The 27263-nt window shown below is 45.6% G+C and overlaps 1 protein-coding gene across 1 annotated transcript in view; it reads right to left on the bottom strand.

Annotated features, from left to right (window-relative positions):
- The window catches only part of LOC120993757 (NADH-cytochrome b5 reductase 1), a 372914-nt gene that overhangs the window by 54817 nt on the left and 290834 nt on the right, over positions 1-27263 (bottom strand). The window lies entirely within an intron of this gene.

Below are 27263 nucleotides of genomic sequence, written 5' to 3'. Positions count from 1 at the left end.
AGTTATGTAGATGCCAGCGCAGGGGTTATTAAGACTGCTATCTAAAATGCCGGTCTTAATAAATGACCCCATACAAATTTTATTTTTATTTTTTTATTGTAACTTTTTATTTACATAGTTACCAACAGCATTGTAAAACACTAAAAAAACATTTACACTATAATGCACTGACTTAGATCATAAACTCAAAATACAAATGCAATAGCACTCTGCAACCAGCACTCTGCCCTGCCTCTATGCTGGATGTTGAATGAGGCATTGGTGTACATTTTGGCCAAAGCGTAATAAGCCACTCACCACGTCAAGGTCGCCTCTATGAGTGGTCCCTAACACTAGTTCCTACTTGTTATGGGCCATGACAGCCACACAATAGTCCAGAGAGTGCAGGTACAGCATGCACGCCAAGCACACTCTGCTTTTACCCCGTCCGGTGCCATTACAGCTTTCATCGGATCCAGGGATGCAAGTACCAACATGCATGCTGAGCCCACTATATACTTTTCCTGGAGCCAAATGGCTACTGGTAGGTGCTGTAGAAGTAGACTCAGTTTTATACTGACTTTAAAACCAGCCTCCAGGGCAGACTAACTGGTCAGGTGTGCATGACTGCATGGAGATCGCCACGCCTCTAATATATACTACAAATTTTCCTGCTTTATTATGGCGCTTTAATTTGTAAATCTTTTATTTTTTTTATGACATTTCCTATGATATTATGCCCATGTCCTACAAGCTTTAACCACCTAACTGTTTTGCTGGCCCTCAGCTTTGGCTGTGGGAAAAGTATTTAAGGCCTGTTTCACACTGGCGTTAATGGTTCTGGCAGGGGAACAGCCTCTGGGATCCATAACTACCGTGTGCAGCCATACGCTGCTAGAAGTCCATCCAGACCAATTCACTATAATGAGGACCGGCGGAGATCCAGCCGCAGCACGGCAAATATGCTGAGAGCCGGCCTGACAAATATTGCTGCACACAGGCTTTCATACAAGACCAAAATGACAGCATTAGCCCAAGATAAGCAGGAGATATCACTGTTAGAAATTGCATTGGGAATAATGTCTGTAAAACCTGCTTTTACGTTTACTTTCACTTTCAGCTCCATTTGCTGCATCCCATTTGTAACAGTGATATCTTCCCATGTAGTGAAGATAATGCTATAATTATAGTATTGTTTGAAAACATGGAATTCCAGCTTAAATAAAATACAAAACCCATACCACACCAGGGATATCAGCAGCTAAAGCAGCTGCCCCAATCCCCTTTTTTCTTGAGGAGGAGGAGTTGCAGAGCTGACAGCCTGCAGGAGGAAGTAAAAAATAGTAAAAAAAATATACAGAAATGTGGCATCATCATCTTTGTAGTGACCCACATAACAAAAGTATGTTATTTTTACCACACAGTGAATGCCATAAATAAATTCTACAAAATAATGTTAAAGGTTTTTTTTTTTTAATCTTTCCCCCTAAAAATAAAATAATAATGAGGAAGCTTAGTTCAGAGCTCCTGCTTTCAAATAGGAATCTCAAGAGAGATCTGCTTACTCCAAGCCTCAAGTCTTGAGATGTTAGACAGCAGAGTGAACTGCTACAACAAGTATTAAAGGCACTGCTGAAAAGAAAGGAACTATTGCTAAGACACCCATCTCCCAGAACGTTACTAGGCCAGTACCACCTAAGTGCTGCCCATCCAAACTGCCTCCATAATCTTTACTGATGCCAGAGAAGTTTTGCACTTCAAATCTGCTGCTACTGAATGTATTTGAAGTTCTACGTTGTAGTTAGTAAAAAGACTGTTACATTTATTTCTAGCCTCATTCTTCAGTACTACATTTCCAATGCATTGATCCCTAGGGAGCAACAGTCTGAGGAAGTATAAAGTGACACAAAACTTTATCAGGACCACTACCACTCCCATCCTCTGCACCGGCTCCTCCCGGTTTGCTGCAGATGTACTATTATGAACAAATCATTATGAAAATCTGTCAATCAAAATATCTCTAGCAACTATAACCTGTAATATTGTAACAATTAAAGAATTAAACTCTTTTGCTGAGTTGACAATCACTGTGACAGTAAGGTTCACTGTCACAGCTGTTGGCTGTGGAATTCTGTGGGTATGTGTGAACAGTTACCTGCGACTCGTATGCACCCTGTATTTGTTTATGGTGAAAGGGTTAATGTTTCCCTGGTCTAAGTGTCTGAACATCAGGTGGTCAGGTGTCCTAATTGCTATTTAGACCTGTGGGTGATATGCTTGGGACATCAGTCTCTCTTCTGTCTGCAGAAAAGCTATGTGCAGGTTGCTTGCTATGTTACTACTTTGTAGTTATGGGTCTGCCATGATCCTGTGTTGGTGTGTGTGAGTGGGTTCCAGCTTGGCACCTTCAGCGTGTTGAGTGATACTTGCTTTTGCGGTTTGTGAGTGGATTTCAAGTGCTATGCCATTACATGATTTCTAGCTTTGTATGAATGGCACCCTGCTATTCTGTTTAGTATCCTGGTTAGTGTTTGTCACTTTGGCCCTGACTTGTTTAGTCAGCATGGTTAGTCATCAATGTCAAATACTTCTTCATGTCTTGAGTTATGTTCTGTACTGCCCATGAGCACCATGCTCATCAGAACAGAAAAATAAAACAAAAGTATTTTGAGCATCCATAAAGCCCCTTTCAGACATCAGTAACTAAGCCAAAACCAGAATTGGGTCCAAGACAGAGATAAAATCTAATATAAATATTTGCATCTCTTCTGTGTTTTGGACCCACTCCTGCTTTTGGCTTACAAACAGTGATTAAATACTGATGCAAAATACTGACCCTGTGAAATAAGTCTTATGCTCAATTTCCATCCGGTTTTGCCATTTATGTTTGAAATCAATTTCAGATCAAGAAAAAAAAAGCATACAGGACTTTAACGGCCTCTGTCACAGGGTCAGTATTTTTGCATCAGTATTTATTCAGTATTTGTAAGCAAAAAACAGGAGTGGGTCCAAAACAGAGATAAAATGTAATGGAAATATTTAAATCTCTTCTGTGTTTTGGACCCAATACTGCTTTTGGCTTACAAATATTAATCCAATACTGACCAAATAATGACCATGTGAAAGAGGCCTTATGGATTCTCAAAATACAGGATCCTTTTTAAAAAGGTTTTTCTGTTCTACTGATGTATCAGAAGAACGGAAAAATAAACTACTGGATGGACGGAAAGCATGCCCATGGCAAACTCAACCAGTTGCGGCCACACTTCAAGTTTGCCTGCCCAGTAGTCCAGGGGATCTTGGATTATGGGTGACAGGGTGCAGTCCAAGTATGCCAGCACCTGTAGGGTAAGGTTTTGCTGCAAATACTGTTGCTAGTGCTGAGTGGTTTCTTTAGTATGCGGCTGAAGAAAACTGTGTCACGGTTTGGATGTTGTTTACTGTGGCACTTTCGCATGCTGGTTGCCGGTGGCAACGTGTTGCTGTTTATGCATGTGTGTGCGCTTTCCTTTTAAGGCTGTTTCCCTTCCCTTCTGGTGAACACAGGGTTAAGGTGTGTGCTAGGTGGAGCTGGGTGTGGCTTCTTGGCTCTTATAGTCTTTGTGTTGAGAGCTTGAGGTCAGATTCACTTCAGCCTTTATTGGGGCTTGATGCAATGCTCTTTTCTGGGCATTTCCAGCTGCCCTGTCCTTGAGGGCCTCGTTGTGGGACATCGAGGTCCTTGCCTATGTCTACTCTTCCCCATTGTTGTTATGTGTGGTGCTGCACTTATGGGTTGATATTTGACTAGTTGTTTGTTCCATGTGTGGTTTGTCTATGATGTGGATGATCCCGCATGGTTGCTAGACATGTCCTGTTAGTTGTACCTCCGGAAGGGGGTCCCTGGGGTTCCCCGGAGGGGGAACTACAAGACAGCAAGCTGTGGCTTCCAGTAAGTGAGCTTGTCGTTCTGTTGACTGTGGTCATCTGGCCACAGGACACTTACCTGCCGTTCTGTTGTTGCTTGCCGTCTCCTCCTTGTTACTAGGCCTGTGGGAGACTCTGATTTATTCATGTTGTGGATGAATCGGCTGTCTCTTATTCCTAACTTCCATATTGCAGGGACCGATAGGGTCAGTAGGGCCCCAGGCATGAGCCATCTGGGTTCGCTCATGCGGTTAGGTCAGGGATAGGATGAGGGTGGCGATAGGAGGTGACCTTCTCCCTTATCCTGGGCCTAGTGGCTTTCCATAATTTCAGGCATTGGATGGTGGGGAGTGACAAACTGCTCATCACAGACTGCAGACTAAAGTTGCTATATATGGAAATAGGGCTGTCCCTTCCCCCATGCAAAGTTATAAACTACTTTATTTCACTTGAAAGGGTTAACTTGCACTGATTAATACTGTGTAACTGCATTCTATATGTTTTGATTGTATATCCTGTTCATTTTCACTGTATTTGAGAGGCTCTGTGTAAAGGTTTAACAAATACTGATCGACTTTGAGGGACTTTGAATGAGAAGCTGGTACAATACTATTTAACCCTTTCTACCACGGGACAGTTTTCACCTTTCCGCCCAGGCCATTTTTTGCAAATCCGACCTGTGTCACTTTATGTAGTAATAACTTTGGAACACTTTTACTTATCCAGGCCATTCTGAGAATGTTTTCTGGGGACACATTGTACTTCATGACAGTGCTAAATTTGAGTCAATATATTTTTCCTTTATTTATAAAAAAATCCCAAATTTACCAAAAATTTTGAAAAATTCACAATTTTCGAAATTTTAATTTCTCTACTTTTTAAGACAGATAGTAATACCTCATAAAATAGTTATCAGTCATCATTCCCCATATGTCTTTATGTTGGCATCATTTTGTAAATGTCATTTTATTTTTTTAGGACGTTAGAAAGCTTAGAAGTTTAGAAGCCATGTTTCAAATTTTCAACAAAATTTCCAAAACCATTTTTTAAGCACCAATTCAGTTATAAAGTGATTTTGAAGGGCTTACATAATGGAAACCACCCATAAAAGACCCCATTTTAGAAACTACACCTCTCAACTGATTCAAAACTGATGTTACAAACTTTGTTAACCCTTGAGGTGTTCCACAAGAATTAAAGGAAAATGTAGGTGAAATTTCAAAATGTCTTTTTGTCAATTTTTTATCAATCAAATCAATTTTTTCTTGCAACACAGCAAGGGTTAACAACTAAATAAACCTTAATATGTATTACTCTGATTCTGCAGTTTACAGAAATAACTCATATGTGGTGGTAAACTGCTGTAGGTAAAAATAATAACACCTTTATTCTTGTATTATTTAAAAATTGTCAGTGATACCATCCCCTCATGGGAACAAACAGGCAAATAATGGAGGGGTAATGTTTCTGTACACGGTGTGTGCAACAATGTATCACACCACCGTGTTCTGTGTATCAGAAACTGACATCCAGCAGAGGTCAGTAGATATAAACACCTCAATTACATTGGCTACAATGTTGTTGAGCCAAGTGTGACCTGGATGTAAATTACCCTCCACACAGATATGTTTACCAGGGTGAAATCCTGGTGAGAATGAACAACTCAGTTACAGGATGTCTATTCACCCAGAGTTCAGAGAGTCCTTGGGTTATTTTGTATAGCCTCCAAAGGACGCCTAAGTACACGTGACTACAAAAACCAACACTCCTTGTGAGGAGATATTTTGCAGACACTGTGCTAGTCTGAACTCACTAAAGGCACCCACTCTATTATTGTGTGAGTAACATCCGTACCCAGGACTTGTGCTCTCTGAGTCAGACTATCACACAGATATCGTGGTGCCTACTAAAACCGCTGGATTTCACCCTGGAAAGTATATCTGTGTGGAGGGGAATTTACATCCAGATCACACTTGGCTCAACAACATTGTAGCCAGTGTAATTGAGGTGTTTATATCTAATGACCTCTGCTGGATGTCAGTTTCTGATACACAGAACACGGTGGTGTGATACATTGTTGCACACACCGTGTACAGAAACATTACCCCTCTATTATTTGCTTGTTTGTTCCCATGAGGGGATGGTATCACTGACAATTTTTAAATAATACAAGAATAAAAGGTGTTATTATTTTTATTTTAACCGTCTTTACAGGCAGTGAATCACAATTAATGAATTGAGACGGAAACCTTCTTCTAAAGATATTTTTCAGTTAGTTTAAACTGCTGTAGGGGCACATGGCAGTGTTCAGATGAAAGGAGCACCATATGGTTTTTGAAGACAGATTTTGCTAAAATGGTTTTTGGGCACCATTTTGTATTTGAACAGATTCTGACATACCCCTACAGCGGAAACCCTCAAAAAGTGACCCTATTTTGAAAACTACACCCCTCACAGAATATATTAAGGGTTGTACTGAGCACTTTGACCTTATAAGCGTTTTACAGAATTTGGAAACACTTGGGTGTGAGAATGAAGTTTCATTTCTTCCAATAAAATGTTGCTTTAGCCCCAAATTTACCAAAGGGGTAACAGGAAAAAAAGCACCCCATAATTTGTTAACCATTTTCTCCTAAATACGTCAACACCCCATATGTGGTGGTAAACTGCTGTCGTGGCTCATGGCAGGACTCAGAACGGAAGGAGCGCCATATGGCTTTTGCAGCGCAGAATTTGATGGATTGGTTTATGGGCGCCATTGGTTTTTATTTTTTGAGTGATTGTCTTATGTGGGGGCTCATTTTTTTTGGGATGAGGTGACCTTTTCATTGGTACCATTTTAGGGTACATAAAACTTTTTGATCCACTTGGTATTACACTTTTTGTGAGGCAAGGTGAAAAAAAAAGGCTGTTTAGGCCTATTTTTTTTTTTTTTTTTTTTTTTTTACAGTATTCACCTGAGGGGGCATATAATGTGATATTGTTATAGAGAATGTTGTTACGGACACGGCTATACCCAATATGTGTATTATTTTTCTTTTTCTTAAGTGTTACACAGTAAATGCATTTTTGAACAGAATGAAATCTTGTTTTTGTGTTGCCATTTTATGACTGCCCTTTTTTTAAAAAAAAATTCTGGTGTTTATCTTCTCATTTTATTCTCAGATTATCTTCTCTAGGGCCTAAATTTTTGTGGGATGATTGGTACAATTTTGAGGTACATAAGACTTTTTGATCGCTTGGTATTACACTTTTTGTGAGGCAAGTTGACAAAAATGTTTTGGCATAGTTTTTTTATTTTATTTTTTACAGAATTCACCTGAGGGGGCATATCATGTGATATTTTTTATAAAACAGGTTGTTACTGACGTGATGATACCCAATATGTCTATTATTTTTATTTTTGTTCAGTTTTACACAGTAAATGCATTTTTGAACAGAATGAAATCTTGTTTTTGTGTTGCCATTTTCTGAGAGCCATTTTTTTTTTTTTGGGCGATTGTCTTAGTTAGGGTCTAATTTTTGTGGGATGGGATGACGGGTTGATTGTTACCATTTTGGGCTACATACGCCTTTTTGATCGCTTGGTATTACACATTTTGTGAGGGAAGGTGACCAAAAATGGCTGTTTTAGCAAATATTTTTTTTTTTTATGCATTCACCTGACAGGGTGGATCATGTGATATTTTTATAGAGCCGGTCGATACGGACACGGCAATACGTAATACTTACACTTTTCTTTTTCTTTGCAATTTTTTATTACTTAATTCTGGGAAAAGAACGCTTTTTTTCTTTTACTTGAAACTTTTTTTTTTTTTATTATTATTATGCAAAACTTTATTTTAACTTTTGGGGGTCTGATCCCCTGTACAATGCATTACAATGCTTCTGTATTGTAATGCATTAGCTGTAAGTGTATTACACACTGTAATACACTTCCTGCCTGTGAGATCCAGGGGATCTGGATCTCGCAGGCTTACATGGAAGGCAGCCCTGATGCCTAAGGCAGGCATCGGGCTGCCTTCCCCGCCATCGGGTCCCCGTCACAGCAGCACGGGGACCCGATGGGGAAGGGGAGGGACCTCCCTCCATCCACACACCCCGCACATGCTGCGGTCAGGGCTGACTGCGGCAGAGTGAGGGTTAATGGTCCCCTGCAGCTGATCGGGTGAGCGCAGCTCCTGCACCCGCCCAATCAGCGCGCCATAGTATTACTGCACTGGTTGGGAAGTCACTTCCCGCAGCGCTGTACTATTACGGCGCTGGTCGGGAAGGGGCTAAAGAAGAGGGAAAAAGTCAAACTTGTTTACCACCAAAACCAGACAGACTGACCTTTTCAATGTCTGGTTTAGCTATGTTGCTACGTGTGAAAACTTGTGTCATTGCCATTGACTATCATTGAAGTTTTAAGTCTATGAGACTGTAACAGTTAGGGATGAGCTAACCCGGACCATAATGTTCGGGTTCCTACCAAACATTATGGTGTCCGGGCACCCGAACCTGAACATGGCCATTGGCGCGAAAGTCATTGTCCCTGTTCGGTGTTTGGATTTTAAATAAAGCTTTATGGAAGGCTGCAGCGCAGCGAATCAACTAGCTTTTAAACTGTAGGCACTTGGAAGCCATCACAGTCATGCCTAGTATTGGCATTGCTCTGATTGGCCGGCGCAACATGTGACCCTGCATGCATGAATGCCGGATCACATGTTGCGGTGCCATTCTGCTCTAGCTAGTGTAGGGACAGGACGCTGCTGCAATGAGGGACAGTGTTAGGCTTTTAAAGTGGCTGTTCAGTCTGTGGGTGACCTGTAGACCTTTTTGATCGGTGCAATACACCTGTTTTGCACCAGTGACACAGAAATAAGATACTTAATCGGGCTGTTAAGTAGAGATGTCCCGAACTATTCGCCGGCGAACAGTTCCCGGCAAACATCGCTTGTTCGCGTTCGCCGCGGCGGGTGAACATATGCGATGTTCGGTCCGCCCCCTATACATCATCATTGAGCAAACATTGACCCTGTACCTCACAGTAAGTAGACACATTCCAGCCAATCAACATACCCTCACTCCCAGACCCTCCCACCTCCTATCAAAAAGCAAGGACAGCATCTATCTTAGATTCATTCTGAAGCTGCAGTGTTAGTTAGAGCAGGGAGAGTGCTGCTCCTGCTGAATTAATAGGGAAATCGTTAGCTAGGCCAGTGTTCTGTGTCCACTCCAGTCCTCAAAGACTCATCTGCTGTAAGGACAGCATCCTGACAGCACCCCAAAAAGCCCTTTTTAGGGCTGGTACATCAGTCTGTTTTTTTTTTATTTATTTATATATATATATATATATATATATATATTGCAGTTGCCTGCCAGTGTGTGTCAGGCCCACTGACTGTACTGGGCCCACCACTCATATCGGGTGGCACAGTACCTTGCAGATAAAAAAGTCATTTAATTTTTTCTCTGTAATATAATTGCAGTTGCCTGCCAGTGTGTGTCAGGCCCACTGACTGTACTGTTCCCACTGCCAGTGCCCACCACTCATATCGGGTGGCACAGTACCTTGCAGATAAAAAAGTCATAAAATTTTTTCTCTGTAATATAATTGCAGTTGCCTGCCAGTGAGTGTCAGGCCCACAGACTGTACTGTGCCCACTGCCCACCACTCATATCGGGTGGCACAGTACCTTGCAGATAAAAAAGTCATGAATTTTTTTCTCTGTAATATAGTTGCAGTTGCCTGCCAGTGTGTGTCAGGCCCACTGACTGTACTGTGCCCACTGCCAGTGCCCACCACTCAATCAGGTGGCACAGTACCTTGCAGATAAAAGTCATTTAATTTTTTCTCTGTAATATAATTGCAGTTGCCTGCCAGTGAGTGTCAGGCCCACAGACTAAACTGTGCCCACTGCCCACCACTCATATCGGGTGGCACAGTACCTTGCACGCATAGTACCACTAATCTAAAAAAAAATGACAGGCAGAGGCAGGCCCCCCCGCAGGGGCCATCGTGGTTGTGGTGCTGTGATTTCCTTTGGCCCTAGAATAATGCCCAGTGTTCAGAGGCCACGTACCCTGAACTCGAAAAGTTCTGAGGACATAGTTGGACTGGCTTACAGAGGACACCCGATCTTCTACAGCTTCCGCTCGGAACCTTGACGCACCATCCTCCTCCAGCTCAGCTTTGGGCACCTCTCAAGTTACCACTCGCCCGCCCGCCGCCACCACCAACACTAGCACCACAGCCGCTTCACTTGATCTGTCAGAGGAGTTATTTACACATCAGTTGGAAGAAATGAGTGATGCACAAACATTATTGCCAGAGGATGTAGATAACAGGGATATGTCTCAGTCAGGCAGCATTACACACATGGACGTACGGTGTGATGATGATGATGTTGTACCCGCTGCTGCTTCCTTTGCTGAGTTGTCAGATACAAGTGAAGCGGTTGATGATGACGATGTGTCCGTGGGTGCCCGCTCGAAGAGAAGAAGAACAGGGGAAAAGTTCAGATGGGGAGACAGAGAGGAGGAGGAGACGAGTTGGAAGCAGGGGGAGGTCGTCGCAAGGAGCTAGTGGCACAGTCAGACAGCATGTATCGGCACCCGGGGTCAGCCAGACAGCGCGCCAATCAACGCATGCTGTTGCCACCACCAGAATGCCGTCATTGCAAAGCTCATCAGTGTGGCATTTTTTTTGTGTGTCTGCCTCTGATAACAGCAATGCCATTTGAAACCTGTGCCAAAAGAAACTGAGTCATGGGAAGTCCAACACCCACCTAGGTACAACTGCTTTGCAAAGGCACATGATCTCACATCACAAACGCCTATGGGATCAACACATGATGAGTACAAGCAGCACAGAAACTCAAAGCCACCATCCTCCTCCTTATCCAGCATCTTCAGCCACGTCAACCACTGCTGTCCTCCTTGCCCCCTCTCAACCACACGCCACTCCGCCTCTCACCTTCAGCAGTTCCTGCTCATCTGCCCACAGCCAGGTGTCTGTCAAGGAAATGTTTGAGCGTAAGAAGCCAATGTCACAGAGTCACTCCCTTGCCCGGCGTCTGACATCTGGCTTGTCGGAACTCTTAACCCGCCAGCTTTTACCATACAAGCTGGTGGAGTCTGAGGCCTTCAGAAAATTTGTAGCTATTGGGACACCGCAGTGGAAGGTACCCGGCCGATTATTTTTTTTTCACAAAAGGCAATCCCCAACCTGTACTCTATTGTGGAAAAGGAAGTCATGGCATGTCTGGCACACAGTGTTGGGGCAAGGGTCCATCTGACCACTGATACCTGGTCTGCAAAGCACGGTCAGGGCAGGTATATCACGTACACTGCGCATTGGGTAAACCTGCTGACGGCTGCCAAGCATGGAATGCGTGGCTCTGCAGAGGAGTTGGTGACACCGCCACGACTTGCAGGCAGGCCTGCTGCCACCTCCTCTACTCCTCCTACTCCATCCTCTTCGCTAACCTCCTCGGCTGAGTCCTCTTCTGCTGCTGCGTCTTGCTCCACATCAACTGCACCCCCCCAGCTCCCCAGGGACTATTCCACATCCCGGATACGACAGTGTCACGCCGTCTTAGGGTTGACTTGCCTGAAAGCAGAGAGTCACACCGGACCAGCACTCCTGTCTGCCCTGAACGCACAGGTGGATCAGTGGCTGACTCCGCACCAACTGGAGATCGGCAAAGTGGTGTGTGACAACGGAAGCAATTTGTTGGCGGCATTGAATTTGGGAAAGTTGACACATGTGTCGTGCATGGCACATGTGTTGAATCTGATCGTACAACGCTTTGTGCATAAGTACCCAGGCTTACAGGACGTCCTCAAGCAGGCCAGGAAGGTGTGTGGCCATTTCAGGCGTTCCTACATGGCCACGGCGCACTTTTCCGTTATTCAGCGGCGAAACAACATGCCAGTGAGGTGCTTGATTTGCGACAGCCCGACACGTTGGAATTCAACACTCCTAATGTTTGACCGCCTGCTCCAACAAGAAAAAGCCGTCAACGAGTATTTGTATGACCGGGGTGCTAGGACAGCCTCTGCAGAGCTGGGTATTTTTTTGCCACGTTACTGGACGCTCATGCGCAATGCCTGTAGGCTCATGCGTCCTTTTTAAGAGGTGACAAACCTAGTCAGTCGCACCGAAGGCACCATCAGCGACATCATCCCATTTGTTTTCTTCCTGGAGCGTGCCCTGCGAAGAGTGCTGGATCAGGCCATAGATGAGCGTGAAGAGGAAGAGTTGTGTTCACCATCACCACCAGAAACAGCCTTATCAGCATCGCTTGCTGGACCTGCGGCAACGCTGGAAGAGGAGTCTGAGGAAGAGGAGTCAGAGGAGGAATGTGGCTTTGAGGAGGAGGAAGACCAACCACAGCAGGCATCCCAGGGGGCTTGTTGTCACCTATCTGGTACCTGTGGTGTTGTACGTGGCTGGGGGAAAAGAACAGACCTTCAATGAGATCAGTGAGGATGAGGAACGGGACATGAGTAGCTCGGCATCCAACCTTGTGCAAATGGGGTCTTTCATGCTGTCATGCCTGTTGAGGGACCCTCGTATAAAAAGGCTGAAGGAGAACGACCTGTACTGGGTGGCCACGCTACTAGACCCCCGGTATAAGCAGAAAGTGGCTGAAATGTTACTGAATTACCGGAAGTCGGAAAGGATGCAGCAGTTCCAAAACAAGTTAAAAAGTATGCTTTACACAGCGTATAAGGGTGATGTCACAGCACAACGGGAATCTAACAGGGGAAGAGGTGAAAGTAATCCTCCTCCTACCACGACCACGCCGGCAGGGACAGGACGCTTTACAGACGTGCTGTTGATGGAGGACATGCAGAGATTTTTAATTCCTATGCATCACCACAGCCCTTCGGGGTCCACCCTCAGGGAACGACTTGACCGACAGGTAGCAGACTACCTCGCCTTAACTGCAGACATCGACACTCTGAGGAGCGATGAACCCCTTGACTACTGGGTGTGCAGGTTTGACCTGTGGCCTGAGCTATCCCAATTTACGATAGAACTTCTGGCCTGCCCCGCTTCAAGTGTCCTGTCAGAAAGGACCTTCAGTGCAGCAGGAGGTATTGTCACTGAGAAGAGAAGTCGCCTAGGTCAAAAAAGTCTAGATTACCTCACGTTTATTAAGATGAATGAGGCATGGATCCCGAAGGGACTGACAGTGGGGGATGCATTTGACTAAAAAAGGCCTGATGAGATGCCTTGGGCTAAAAATGATCCACACGCTGCTGTATTTAATCTTTGCATGCCGGATGACTTGCGTGACTTCTAGGGTTCAAGCCACCAACTAGGGTTCAAGCCGCAATGTTTTAGTGCACTTTCTGCCTGGAAAACATAAATTTTTTCGGCTGCAACAATACCTAATTTTTCAGGCCTCTGGTGCTGCACTGTGGCTGCAAAAACAAAACAAAAAAAAAAAGGCACATACATGTGTCAATTCCCCTTCGTGATCGTTACCTTGTTGTGGTGAAGGGGCTTGCGTATCACAATGAAGCGATCACCTCTATGAGTGTGTTGGCAATGTTGGCACACCCCAGATGATAAGGCCGTTGCTTCATTGTGAACAGACCAAAAGCGATCAGCTGGATAATTTTGCATAGAAAAAACATAAATTTTCTTAGTGATCATCTAAGGTGATCATTAAAGCCTACTAGGCCAACAATGGGCCCACACGGCAGAATCATTGTTTTCTGGGTCACTTAACTGTCACTGAACTACCTCAGCACGACCATAGGCTTTGAAAAACCGCCAGCGCCTGCAATCTCCCAAACGTGCACACGAGCACAGTCATCACTACACCAAGATTGACGCATAGAGGAATAAAATTTATGTCATGAGTGTGTCAACTATCGACAACTCTTTGCGGTTGTCTAAAATCTATTCGATACACGTCCCCTGATAGGGGACGTAACAGGGATTAAACTGATAAGAATAGTACTACTTAACACACCACTCATATAGGGTGGCACAGTACATTGCACGGCGCACGCGCAGTGCCCCAAATTGGAAGTAAGAGGACCGACCAACCATCTTTTTCCATCTCCCGGTTCCTAAAATCTATTCCAAACACCAGCCCCTGATAGGGGACGTAACAGGGATTAAACTGTTAAGAACAGATTTTATTAATAAAAAAAAAAGAGGACAGCCTCTGCGGAGCTGGGTATTTTTTGGCCGAGTTACTGAACGCTCATGCACAATGGCTGTAGGCTCATGCGTCCTTTTGCGGAGGTGACAAACTTGGTCAGTCAAACCCAAGGCAACATCATCGACCTCATCCCATATGCATTTTTTCTGGAGCGTGCCCTGCAAAGAGTGCTGGATCAGGCCGTAGATGAGCATGAAGAGGAAGAGAGGTCTGGTCACCATCACCACCAGAAGCAGCCTTGTCGTCGTCGATTGCTGGACCTGCAGCAACACAGAGAGAGGAGTCTGAAGAAGAGGAGTCAGAGTAGGAAGGTGGCTTTGAGGAGGTGGAAGACCAACCACAGCAGGCATCCCAGGGGGCTTGTTGTCACCTTTCGGGGACCCTTGGTGTTGTACGTGGCTGGGTGGAGGAAGAGACCTTCAATGACGTCAGTGAGGAAAAGGAACGGGACATGGCTAGCTTGGTATCCAACCTTGTGCAAATGGGGAGTTTGCGGTTGTGCAAATGGACTGTTTGTGGTGTGTTAAACGGGGAGTTTGGTCTGTCAGTGTTTGGTCTGTCACTGTGAAGCGGGCGTAACCCTTACACTACCTGATCGATACAACATCATACCTGATCGTTTACACACACTGGATGTTTTAAAGCACGTTATTCCAAACAATTTAGGAATGTTAGGTGATTTATGCCCTTTATGGATTAAAACCTGACTCTGCGTCAACTACGTAATTTTCCATGGGAGTTTTGCCATGGATCCCCCTCCGGCATGCCACAGTCCAGATGTTAGTCCCCTTGAAACAACTTTTCCATCACTATTGTGGCCAGAAAGAGTCCCTGTGGGTTTTAAAATTCGCCTGCCTATTGAAGTCTATGGCGGTTCGCCCGGTTCACCCGTTCGCGAACATTTGCGGAAATTTGCGTTCACCTTTTGCGAAAGGAAAATTTTATTTCGCAACATCTCTACTGTTAAGTTTGTGGGTAACCTGTTGCCATTTTTTGGGGTAAAAAACACTGCCTTTGTATTTGTCACACAGAAATAGAATTGCATCCGTCTTACTGTAATAGAATAGATAATCCGTTTGTTAATTGTGTCGGTGACATAAAGCCATTTTTTAGGGTTCCAAACATCGCCTTTGCATCTGTCTTACTTTAATAGAATAGTTAATCTGTTAATTGTGTTAGTGTCATAGAGCCATTTTAGGGTTTAAAACACCGCCTGTGCATCTGTCACACAGAAATAGAATAGGTAATCAGTCTGTTAATTGTGTCAGTGACATAAAGCAATTTTTTGGGGTTCCCAACACCACCTTTGCACCCGTCTTTCTGTAATAGAATAGTTAATCAGTCTGTTAATTCTGTGGGTGACATAAACCCATTTTTGGGGGGGCAAAACACCTTTTTTGCATCTTTGACATGGAAACAGAATACTTAATCTGTCTGTTAATATTCTGGATGATAAATCTATTTTTAGGGGGGAGATGCATCTCCTTTGCAACCGTGACACAGAAATACAATTGTTTGTCTGTAAGCCAATTTTGTGGGTGACCGTAAAAACTAATTAGGAAAGTATCAAATAAGGGATGTGGCTGTGGTGCTGATGGCGTTGGTGGAGCTCCTGCTGCAGGGAGAGGACGTTGCCAATCTGCCAGCTACGCGCCAAAATGAAACACCTTCCTCTGGTGCACTCAGAAGACAGAACGTTCTGCATCATTTTGTAGGCCCGAATACCGCTGTACGAATAGTGAGGCCAGAACAAGTAGAGGCGGTAGAAGATTGGATGGCTGATATTGACTCCAGTTGCTTCACATTGTCTTCCACCTGGTCCTGCTGAAAGTGCAGAGTTGGCACCGGCGGCCCATGGGCCTCTGTCTTTCACCTCAATCTCTTGAACATCAGCCAAGCAGTCTGAGCCCCAATTCATGCAGCAGTCAATTATGCTTATTGATGACTCTGCTGGTGGGGGTTCTGTGGGGCATCCACCTAGCCCTGCTCCAGAAGTGTAAGAGATTGAGTGCACTGATGCCCAACCACTTATTTTTGAGGGTGAGGACGTGGGAGGACCACCGCAGCACGTCTCTCATGATAATGATGAAACACATCTGCACTGTGCAAACCGGCAGGGAGGGCAGGGGTGAGGAGTGGGTGGAAGATGATGTGGAGGCTGATTAGGTCCTAAACCTCACGTGGCATCCAGGTCATCTGAGTGACGTGTGCAGTTCGGAGGAAGAGGTGGTGGTCATGCAGCGCTAGACGCACTGCAAAATAGTAAGGCCTCATGCACACGGCCGTTGTTTGGGTCCGCATCCGAGCAGCTGTTATGGCGGCTCGGATGCGGACCCATTCACTTCAATGGGACCGCAAAAGATGCGGACAGCATTCCGTGTGCTGTCCGCATCCGTTGCTCCGTTCCGTGGCCCCGCAAAAAAAATAGAACATGTCCTATTCTTGTCCGTTTTGCATTTTTTTTACAATGGGTCCATTTTTTGTGGATCCGCGGTTTTCGGACCGCAAAAAAACGGAACAGTCGTGTGCATGAGGCCTAAATAGGGTGCAAAATCACAGAGCCCGGCTCCTAGCCAGTACACCTGCTACTGCGCAATGGGTCGAGGGACAGAGGACACCAAAGCAAGCTCAAAGAAGTTCCCTGATGTGGCAGTACTTCAGGCCATGTGTTGATGACAAGATACGGGTGGTTTGCATGCCGTGCAGACAAAGCCTGAAGCGAGGCAAACATTTTTTAAACCTGATCACCACCTGCATGACCAGGAATCTAACTACAAAGCATGAGCTGCAGTGCAGTAGACACCTGAAAAACCACAAAAGATCTGAGGTTCCTCCTGTTCCCTCTTCTGCTGCAGTCTTGGCCTCTTCCTCCCCTTCTGGAGCGACAGGGCCACCTGGCACCCCGCAAAAAGAGGATGCGACAGCAACTCCACCACCAATGTCACCAATCATCTCCACACTGTCCCATGGAAGCGTTCAGTTGTCCATCCCCCAAACACTGGAGAGAAATAGGAAGTGCCCCCCTACCCACCCGCGAGCCCTGGCCCTGAATGCCAGCATTTCCAAATTCCTGGCCTTTTAAATGCTGCCGTTCTGTCTGGTGGAGACAAACAATTTTATGATGGTGGTAGTCCAGCGGTATGTGGTTCCCAGCCGCCACTACTTTTCCAGGAGTGCCATCCCTGCCCTGCACAAACAATTGGCGGACAAAATCAGTGACAAGGTTCACATAATGACTGATACGTGGACCACTAAGTACGGACAGAGACGTTATATCTCCCTAACTGCCCACTGGGTAAATGTAGGGGTGGCTGGGCCTGAGGCGGAAAGGGTTTGGCCATGTCCTATTGCTGGACGTTTCTCGGTGCCTCCACCTCCTGCTCGCGTCAGTGCAACACCTGCACCACCAACTTCAGAACAGCTAGGGAGAAATGACAGCAGGCTTTTCTGAAGCTCATAAATTTGGGGGAAAAACCCCACAGCGTGCATCGGTGTTCTGCTGCTGCTCGCCTGTCTATGCTGCAGCTTAACTTCTGCCTTCCTGCTCACCACCTCATATCCGACTTAACCACAAGGAGGAAATCCACCTTTCACATGCTGGAGAGACTGTGCGAGCAGCAGCAGACGATAGTGGAGTTTCAGCTGCAGCACACACGGGTGAGTTGCTCTGCGGAACAGCACCACTTCCCCACCACCGAGTGGGCCTCCATGAGGGATGTGTGTGTAGTGTTGCGCTGTTTTAAGTGCTCCACCAACATGGCCAGTGCCGATGATGCTGTGCTCAGCATTACTATCCCACTTCTATGCCTCTTTGAAAAACGCTTCAGGCGATAATGGATGAGGATATAGTACAGGAGGAAGAGGAGGAAGAACAGGGATCATTCCCACAGTTATCAGGCCAGTCGTCCACAGGTGGCTCCGAGGGTGGGGGTCCTGCACCAAAATCGTCCAGATACACAACTGTCCAGCAAGGGCACAGTTTTGGAGGATGAGGAGGATGATGATGAGGAGGAGGAACCACGTTCACAGCAGGGTGGCACCAAAATCAGCTCACAGGTATCAATGGAGTGTGGCTGGGGGATACAGAGGACACAGACAATACACCTCCCACACGAGAACAGTTTGTCGTTGCCTCTGGGCAGCCTGGCAAACATTAGCGACTTCATGCTGCCTGCGCAATGACCGCTGAGTTGCCCTGATTGTTACCAGTGCTGATTATTGGGTAGCCACCCTGCTGGATCCCCGTTACAGGAACAACGGGCCGTCCTTACTTCCACCACTGGAATAAAAGCATACGCTGGTAGACGTGATACTGACGGCATTCCCTCCTGACAGCAGGGGCTCAGTGGAAGCATGAGGTGGAGGAGGAAGTCGCCAATGAAGCTGGGGCACCGCCACCACCTTAGAAGGGAGGGTTAGCATGACCAAAATGTGGAAAAGCTTTGTCAGCACGCCACAACATCGAGCACCACCATTTGATACTGACCGTCTTAGCAGGAGGCAGCGTTTCAGCAACATGGTCTAAGAGTATGTGTGTACACGTCTGCACGTACTGACTGATGGGTCTGTCCCATTTAACTTCTGGGTCTCCAAATTGGACACATGGCCTGAGCTTGCCCTTTATGCCTAGGGGTGCTGGCCTGCCCTGCGGTAAGTGTATTGTCGGAACATGTGTTTAGCACGGCAGGGGGTGTGATCATGGACAGGCGCATCCACCTTTCCACAGCCAACGTGGACAAGCTCACGTTCACTAAAATGAACCAAGCATGGATTCCACAGGACTTGTTTGTAATTCCTGGATGCTTAAAACCTCCTCCTCCTCTGCCAATTTATCCTCCTCCAGCATCAGGTGGCCGTGAAATGTAGGTGACATGTCTTCTGTCCCCTCGTCAATTAGATTTGTCAACATCCCCTCCAGGACGTGAAGGAGTGGAATGATCGATAGTTCTGCCGACTAACAAATAAAGTGGCCTCCTCAAAGGGCCTGAGCAAATGGCACGTGTCATGCATGAGCTGCCACTGGCTAACATGGAAATTACACTGGGGAGTAGACCTGCTGCATTAAGAAATCATTGACTGCCTTCCACTGCTCATACAGGCGGTTTAACATATGGAGCATGGAGTTTCAGTGGGTGGAAACGTTGCATATGAAGTGATGTTGGGGAAGAGCATTTTGCCTTTGCAACTTAAGCAAGGGCATGTTTTTCATGGTAAGAGTAGCTAAAGTGCATGCACAGTTTCCTGGACATTTTTAACAGCTCTTGCAGTTCAGTGTAAGACTTGAGGAATCGGGTGACAATGAGATTGAAGACTTGTGTCATGCAAGGGCATGGGTCAGCCCTCCATGATGCAGCGCAGAAAAAATGTTCTTAACGCTATCGGTAACCATGGTTCCTATCTGCAGGTGGGAAGGAGACAGCCAGTGTTCAATTTCTTTATTGATGACGCGGAGCAGTTCCTCCCCGGTGTGGCTCTGTTCACCAAAGCTGACCAGATGCAGAACCGCTTGACAACGCCTAGCTTTGCATAGGTGATATGCTGGAGGACCACTGCGAACTGTGCCTAGAGGGGAGGTTGAGGACAAGGTGGAAGATGAGGAGGCAGAGTAAGGCAGCATTACAATGTGGATTCGGCATTGCCATTACCTGGCCAAGATGCTGGTTTGCCTGGTTCAGAACCATATTTACCCACTTGGATGTGAACGACATATATTGTCCTTGACCATAGTTACAACGCCCAAGGACTGTCCCACCTGCTGCTCAACGTATGTGTGCAGGGCTGGTAGAGCTTTTTGGAAAAGTAATGTCGGCTTAGGACTCTCCACCTTGAGTGGGCACAAGCCATCAGTTCTCTGAAATGTGCAGAGTCAAGTACATGGAAAAAGATTGTAGTACCAGCAATTTGGCCAGGTGCACGTTCAGCTTTTGCACCGTTGGATGAGTGCACGCATACTGTTGTCTATTTGGAATCGCCTCGGTGATCAATTTCTGTGGAAACAACTTACGAGGTGTAGGAGGAGGATCAGGAGCAATAGATGACATTGAAGTCGATGGGAAGGAAAGACAGCTTTCTTCTGCTGATGAACCCATGCACTCCTAGTGTGTTCCTCATAGGTAGTCTCCTGAGTAGCAGACGGTGTACCCCTACCATGTTTGGCTGCAGATCTTCCACTGTTTCCACCCTGCTGTCTCACAGGCATGCTTCCACCCTGCTGTCTCATGGGCACGTTGCCACCTTTGGCCCCTGATGGTGACAGTGCCCCCTCTCCTCCCAGCATCCACGTGCGATCAGCCACATCATCATCTACTTCTCAACTGTCTCTTGCACACGTCCCTGCCCCCCTCTTGAAACATGTGCTCCCACCTGACTGTTATCATCAGTAGTTGCACGCCTAGAGAAGTCCACAGCGGACCTTTTCTCCAAGTCTGTACTTGCCTGTAACTGTTCACTATCCTCACAAAGTTAATCCTTGCTGAAAAGCAGAGCAGAGCCGTGGGCTATCACTACTTAGTTAGCAGAAGGAGCAGCAAAAGCAAGAGACAGGTTCAGGACAGGTGAGGGCACAGAGGCAGTTACTGGGCCATGCCAACTAAGAGTGGTGTCAGAGGAACCCACTGTTTCCTGGCTGTGTGTATTTGTTGTCACTTGAGATGATGTTGAAGAGCAAGTCAACCATTCAGTGGCAGCTCTGGCTGGTTGCTGCATCTGCTACCAACCCCCTGTCACGATCAGTGTTGGGGGGGGGGGGGGGGGGAGGAAACTCCACACTGAACACAGGAGGGAAACAGTAACTGGGCCTGGAAACTAGGGAAGAAACAGGTCACCTCCTAGACAACCCTAATAACAGTGTTTACCAGTATGTTTAACAGCTCACTAGAGCAGGCCATTGTCCCCACTTGCCTGAAGTCCTCCACAATTGTCCCAATTCCAAAACAGGCAGGGGTGAAGACCTTAAGTAATTATCGCCCGGTGGCTCTCACTCCTATTGCTATGAAGTGCTTTGAACAACTTGTCCTCAGGCACATGAAGAGCAAGATCTGCACCTCCATGGACCAATACCAGTTTGCTTACAGAGCACATAGGTCAACTGAGGATGCTGTCTCACTTACCCTTCACACTGCGCTGTCACACCTGGAGCAGAGAGACAGCTATGTGCGGATGCTGTTCATTGATTACAGCTCGGCCTTTAACACCATCCCTCCCAACAAGTTGGCAACGAAACTGAACAACTTGGGTCTCAGCTCACACCTGTGCAACTGGATACTGGATTTTCTTACAAAAAGACCACAAATCGTACGCATGGGCAAGCACTTTTATTCATCCTTAACACTAAACACTGGGGTACCGCAAGGCTGTGTGTTGAGCCCTCTCCTTTATTCCCTCTTCACAAATGACTGTAAACCTATTCACAATACCAATACCATTATAAAATTTGCAGATGACACGACCGTGATAGGCCTAATCTCCAACAATGATGAAACAGCCTATAGGAAAGAGGTTGAGAACCTAGAGAGATGGAGTAAGAACAACAACCTCATACTCAATACCAAGAAAACAAAGGAGCTAATTCTGGATTTTAGGAAGAAGAAACGAAATGGACACCATCCCATTAGCATTAATGGTGGAAACGTGGAGATAGTTCAAAGTTTCAGATACTTGGGAGTTCATATTAGTCAGGACCTGTCATGGATAAAAAACACAACAGAAATTACCAAAAAAGGCCTTCAGAGGCTTTATTTTCTGAGGAGTCTGAAGCAAGCACAACTCCCAAAACAGCTACTAGTCAATTTTTACAGGTGCACCATAGAATCTGTTATCACATACTGCATTACAGTGTGGTACTCCGGTTGCTCTTCTGAGGACAAGAAAATCCTCAAGCGCATAATCAGAATGGCTGGCAGAATCACTGGTACTCAGTTACCATCACTGGATGACATCTTCACTGCTCGCTGCAGCAACAGGGCAAAAATTATCTGCGGGGATCCAACTCACCCCGGCCACAGCCTTTTCATTCCCCTACCCTCTGGTAGGCGTCTTAGAGCCCTACATGCCTGCACCACTAGGCTGAAGAACAGCTTTTACCCCAAAACAATCAGTCTCCTAAATGCTCAGAGATTATTGCCCCTTCCTAGGATAGAAACTACCACAGACTGAAAGTGACTGCTGCATTCATGAACCCATGATGATCTCTTGTCTGCAGTGGTGTCTGATCAGTGTGTATATATACTCATAAGCACTTCCTACTTTGCTCTGGCTATATACAATATATGCTGTGAACTGTGAATAGTAATGCTTTTTAGTGCAATGTTTATTTTTTTTTTCTAGTGTAATGCTTTAGTTTAAATGTTAGTTCTTGTTCCTCTGTCCATGGCATCTAGGATTGCTCCAAACAACATTTCATTGTATTGTACATTGTATTACATTGTATTGTACAGTGACAATAAAGGCATCTTATCTTAAGGGCCCTGACTACCTATAAATATGAATAGACCTTGAAGGTAGGAATATTCATATGCAGGATACCTAGGCCCCGATTTTCCTATAAGGCCCTTGAATAAGTTAAGGACCAGAGACAACCCATTCCTCCCTAGATGGACGAATGGAAGTCTCTGTCTCAGGCTTAAATACAACAACAGGGAATATAACAAATACAAACAAACGTGACACTTAACTTCTGTAAAGATGGAAGAACAGGAACACCAGAGACGACCTCACACCAGTTCAGCCAAACCCAAATGAAGCTATCTACCGCATAGTCAGAAGGGTGGGGTCAGACTATAAAGCGTAGAAGTGATGACCACTGAGCAACAGCTGAGAAAAGGGAACTGGTCATTAACCCTATCAACACTGAATCAAGAGAAATCAAGGAGGCTGTTAGATTCCTCCTCGCTCAGCCAATCTCCTTGATTTCCTGACATCAGTCACCTGAGGAACACTGACAGTACCCCCCCTTCTACGGGTGACCTCCGGGCACCCAGGAGCGACCTTATCAGGATGGGCTCTGTGAAAGGCCTTCACCTGATGATTTGCATTAACATCGGCCGCTGGAACCCACATCCTCTCCTCTGGTCCGTAACCCTTCCAGTGGATGAGATACTGGAGGGATCTATGGAGAACTCGAGAGTCCACAATCCTGCTGATTTGAAATTCTAAATTACCATCCACCATGACAGGAGCAGGAGGCAAGGAGGACAGCTCAACAGGTTCGACACATTTCTTCAACAACGACTTATGAAATACGTTATTCATTTTCAAAGCCTGAGGAAGTTCAAGATGGAAGGCTACAGGGTTAACAATGGCAATGATCTTATATGGACCAATAAATCTTGGGCCCAAATTCCAAGAAGGTACCTTAAGCTTAATGTTTTTTGTGGACAGCCACACAGAATCGCCCACTCTCAGGTCCGGACCATTCTTACGTCTCCTGTCAGCCACACTCTTATACCTGTTGCCCATCTTTTCCAGGTTATTAATTTTCCGCCAAATTGAAGACAAAGAAGAGGCAAATGTTTTCTCCTCAGGAATACCGGGAGTTTGAGAACCAGAAAATGTGCCAAACTACGGATGGAATCCATATGCCCCAAAAAACGGCGACTTATCAGTGGACTCCTGTCTACTTTTATTAATGGTAAACTTAGCTAACGAAGACCACTCCTCTTGGTTCTCCAAAACAAAACATCTCAAGTAAGTCTCCAGATTCTGATTGGTGTGCTCAGTCTGTCCGTTCGACTGAGGATGAAAAGCAGAAAAAAAGGACACTTGTACCCCCAGTCGAGTACAGAACGCTTTCCAGAATCTGGAAACAAACTGAGTCCCCCGTTTAGACACCACATCAGAGGGAATGCCATGTAGTTTCACGGTGTTATCGACAAACACCTGTGCAAGAGTCTTGGCATTAGGCAGTGCCGGCAATACTATAAAATGCACCATTTTGCTAAACTGATCAACTACCACCAGGTACACGGTTTTTCCTGAAGAATTCGGTAAATCCGTGATAAAGTCCATGGACAAATACGTCCAAGGTCTGGACGGGATGGGTAACGGAAGAAGAGATCCAGAAGGCCGAGTATGTGTCACCTTAGCGCAAACACAGGTACAACAGGCTGACACATAGTCCTCAACACACTTACGCAGCCCCAGCCACCAAAATCTGCGCGAGATGAGATTGACAGTGGATCTACTCCCAGGGTGTCCAGCCAAGACAGTACAGTGATGTTCCTCAAATACCTTATGACCTAAGTCTGAAGGAACAAACTATTTCCCTGGAGGACAAGAGTTCGGTGCATCCTCTTGGGCCTCCAACACCTTAGCCTGAAGATCAGGATATAGGCAGATATGACTACCCCTTCAGACAAAATAGGACTAGGATCTTTAGAATCCCCCCCTCCCAGGAAAGCTGCGCGACAAAGCATCCGCCTTGACGTTCTTAACCCCAGGGCGGTAGGTGACAATGAAGTTAAATCTGGTGAAAAACAGCGATCATCTGGCCTGCCTTGGATTCAGTTGTTTAGCCGACTCAAGGTAAGCCAGATTTTTGTGATCAGTAATTACTGTAATAGGATGAATTGCTCCTTCCAACCAATAGCGCCATTCTTCAAAAGCCAACTTAATGGCCAGCAATACCCTATTACCCACGTCATCATTTCTTTCAGCAGTCAAGAGTTTTTTAGAGAAAAAAGCACATGGGCGCCATTTACTAGGTGAAGGACCTTACGACAAAATTGTTCCCACCCCTACCTTGGATGCGTCAACCTCTACAATGAATGGCTGAGACGTCCGGTTGCACCAGAATAGTGGCTGTAGCAAAACATTCCTTCACAGCAGAAAGGCTTGTAATGCCGCCTCCGACCAAACAGAGAAATCGATCCTAGTCATGTAATGTCTGTTAAATAGTTCAAGATGAATTTACGGTAGTAGTTGGTGAATCCCAAAAACCGCACAAGCACTTTCAGATTTTCGGGTCGATCCCATTCCAACACCGCACAGACTTTCTCGGGATCCATACGAAAACCTGAGGGTGAGAGCAGGTAACCCAGGAATTGCACTTCCTGAACAGCAAAAACACATTTTTCCATCTTCGCATACAATTTATTCTCTTAGGATATATAACACCTGTCTCACATGATCCTTATGAGTCTCAATGTCTGGAAAATAAATTAGTATGTCATCCAGATATGCAACAACAAATCTCCCCACCAGATGATGAAAGATGTCATTGACAAAGTGTTGAAAAACCACTGGAGCGTTGTTGATTCAACCCTTAGCAACCAGTCTGCATAAAACTGCAATTTCCCTATTCAGTTAAGATGGCCGCCACTGCCCTCACCCTGAGGCTAATCCCGCCTGCCCTCACTACCCACAATGCATTGAGCTCCTCACATGCACTAGTCAGTAACAATAGCCCCCCAAAAGTGTCAGTAACCAGAGCTCTCCCCCCTAAAGGGTTAATCTCCTGCAGCACAAAGGGGTCCTCTTACCACATGTTCCTTTCATTTATACACTGAGCAGATGGCAGATCTCCCTTCCCTGTTGTGCGCTGCTTCAACTCTGCATTCTCCAGCTCTCCCGAGTGAGGGAGCGTCTGCCAAGCGCAGGGACAGGGAGAAGTGCACACAGCCCAGGCACTGTTATCAGCTGCTGGGGAGGACCTGGCTTTAATCATTTACTTACAGTCCCTGGCTGTTAGTAATGTGATCCTGCACGCTGCGTGCTCCGTCTATCAACAGATAGACGTACTATGCCTAGCAACCCTATTTTAAGCACAGGTAAAAATAGGCAGTACAGGGAACAAAAATGTGGAATTAAGGGGTAATTGAATACACAGTGAAAAGTTGAAATAGGACCAACAAGGTGATATTAATCACCACAATCCAATAATCCAAAAAATAAAAAATACGACAGTTATCCTTTAAACGAAAGGGCATGACCAGGTTTTCAAAATGAGTATGGGTATGGGTATTAAATGTGGTCATCCACTCATCCCCCTCCCTGATCCTTACCAGATTATATGCCCCCTCAGATCCAATTTAGAGAACACCTTGGCACCGACAATCTGACTAAACAAATCCGGAATCAAAGGAAGGGGGTAAGGATCACGGACGGAAATACGGTTGAGCTCACGGAAGTCCAGACATGGTCTAAGGGTACCATCTTTTTTTTTTTACAAAGAACAACCCAGCAGCCACTGGGGATTTAGTCTGATATGACCCTTCGCCAAGCTCTCGGTGATATACTCTCGCATAGCCTTTCTTTCGGTCTCCGAAAGATTATACAACCGAGATTTGGGCAGTTTAGCTCCAGGAATAAGATTGACGGGACAATCATGCTCCCGATGCGGGGGTAACTCCTGGTTACCACCCTCAGAAAACACATCAGAAATTTGGAAATGAACGAGGATACAGTTTTAGTGATGACCACAGAAAAAGACGCATTAAGACAGTTGTCCATGCAAAAATCACTCCAATCGAGAATCTGTCTCGCTTGCCAGTCGATGGTAGGGTTATGTTTGCTTAACTATGGTAAGCCAAAAACCATCGGAGCAGGCAGACCCTCCAACACATAACATGAGACAAATTCCTGATGGAAATCACCCACTCTTAAATGGATGTCATTTACCATCTGCGACAGGCATTTTTGGGTAAACTGAATGTCACAGATATTTAGGATGCGCAAACGTTATACAGGAGATGTAGCGCAGGTAATGTCGCTGTCACCAGCGGCGAAAAAATTAAACTGAATGTCACAGATATGTAGGATGCGCAAACGTTATACAGGAGATGTAGCGCAGGTAATGTCGCTGTCAACAATGGCGAAAAAATTTAACTGAATGTCACTGATATTTATGATGTGCAAACCTTATACAGGAGATGTAGCGCAGGTAATGTCGCTGTCACCAGCGTCAAAATAATTAAACTGAATGTCACTGATATTTATGATGCGCAAACGTCATACAGGAGATGGTAGGAATTATTGCAGGCACACTCTTAGATGGGATTAAATAAATGGGTAGGAGACTAAATGGGTAGGAAACTAAATAAATGGGTAGGAGACTCCGGACACTGGATGTGTGTACCGGATAGAAAGGAAGTGGTAGCTGTGTGGTAAAATGGCTGGTACCAGGCTTTAGTGAAAAAATTTGTGAATCACATTCATAAAAATAAATGGTTGAAATAATATTGATAAAAAGTGGTAAAAAATTTATGGACTCGA

This window comes from Bufo bufo, chromosome 3 (genome assembly GCF_905171765.1).
Source record: "Bufo bufo chromosome 3, aBufBuf1.1, whole genome shotgun sequence".
Lineage (NCBI taxonomy): Eukaryota > Metazoa > Chordata > Amphibia > Anura > Bufonidae > Bufo > Bufo bufo.
Note: the sequence above shows the minus strand (reverse complement) of the source record. Positions and strands in the feature narration are given on the sequence as shown.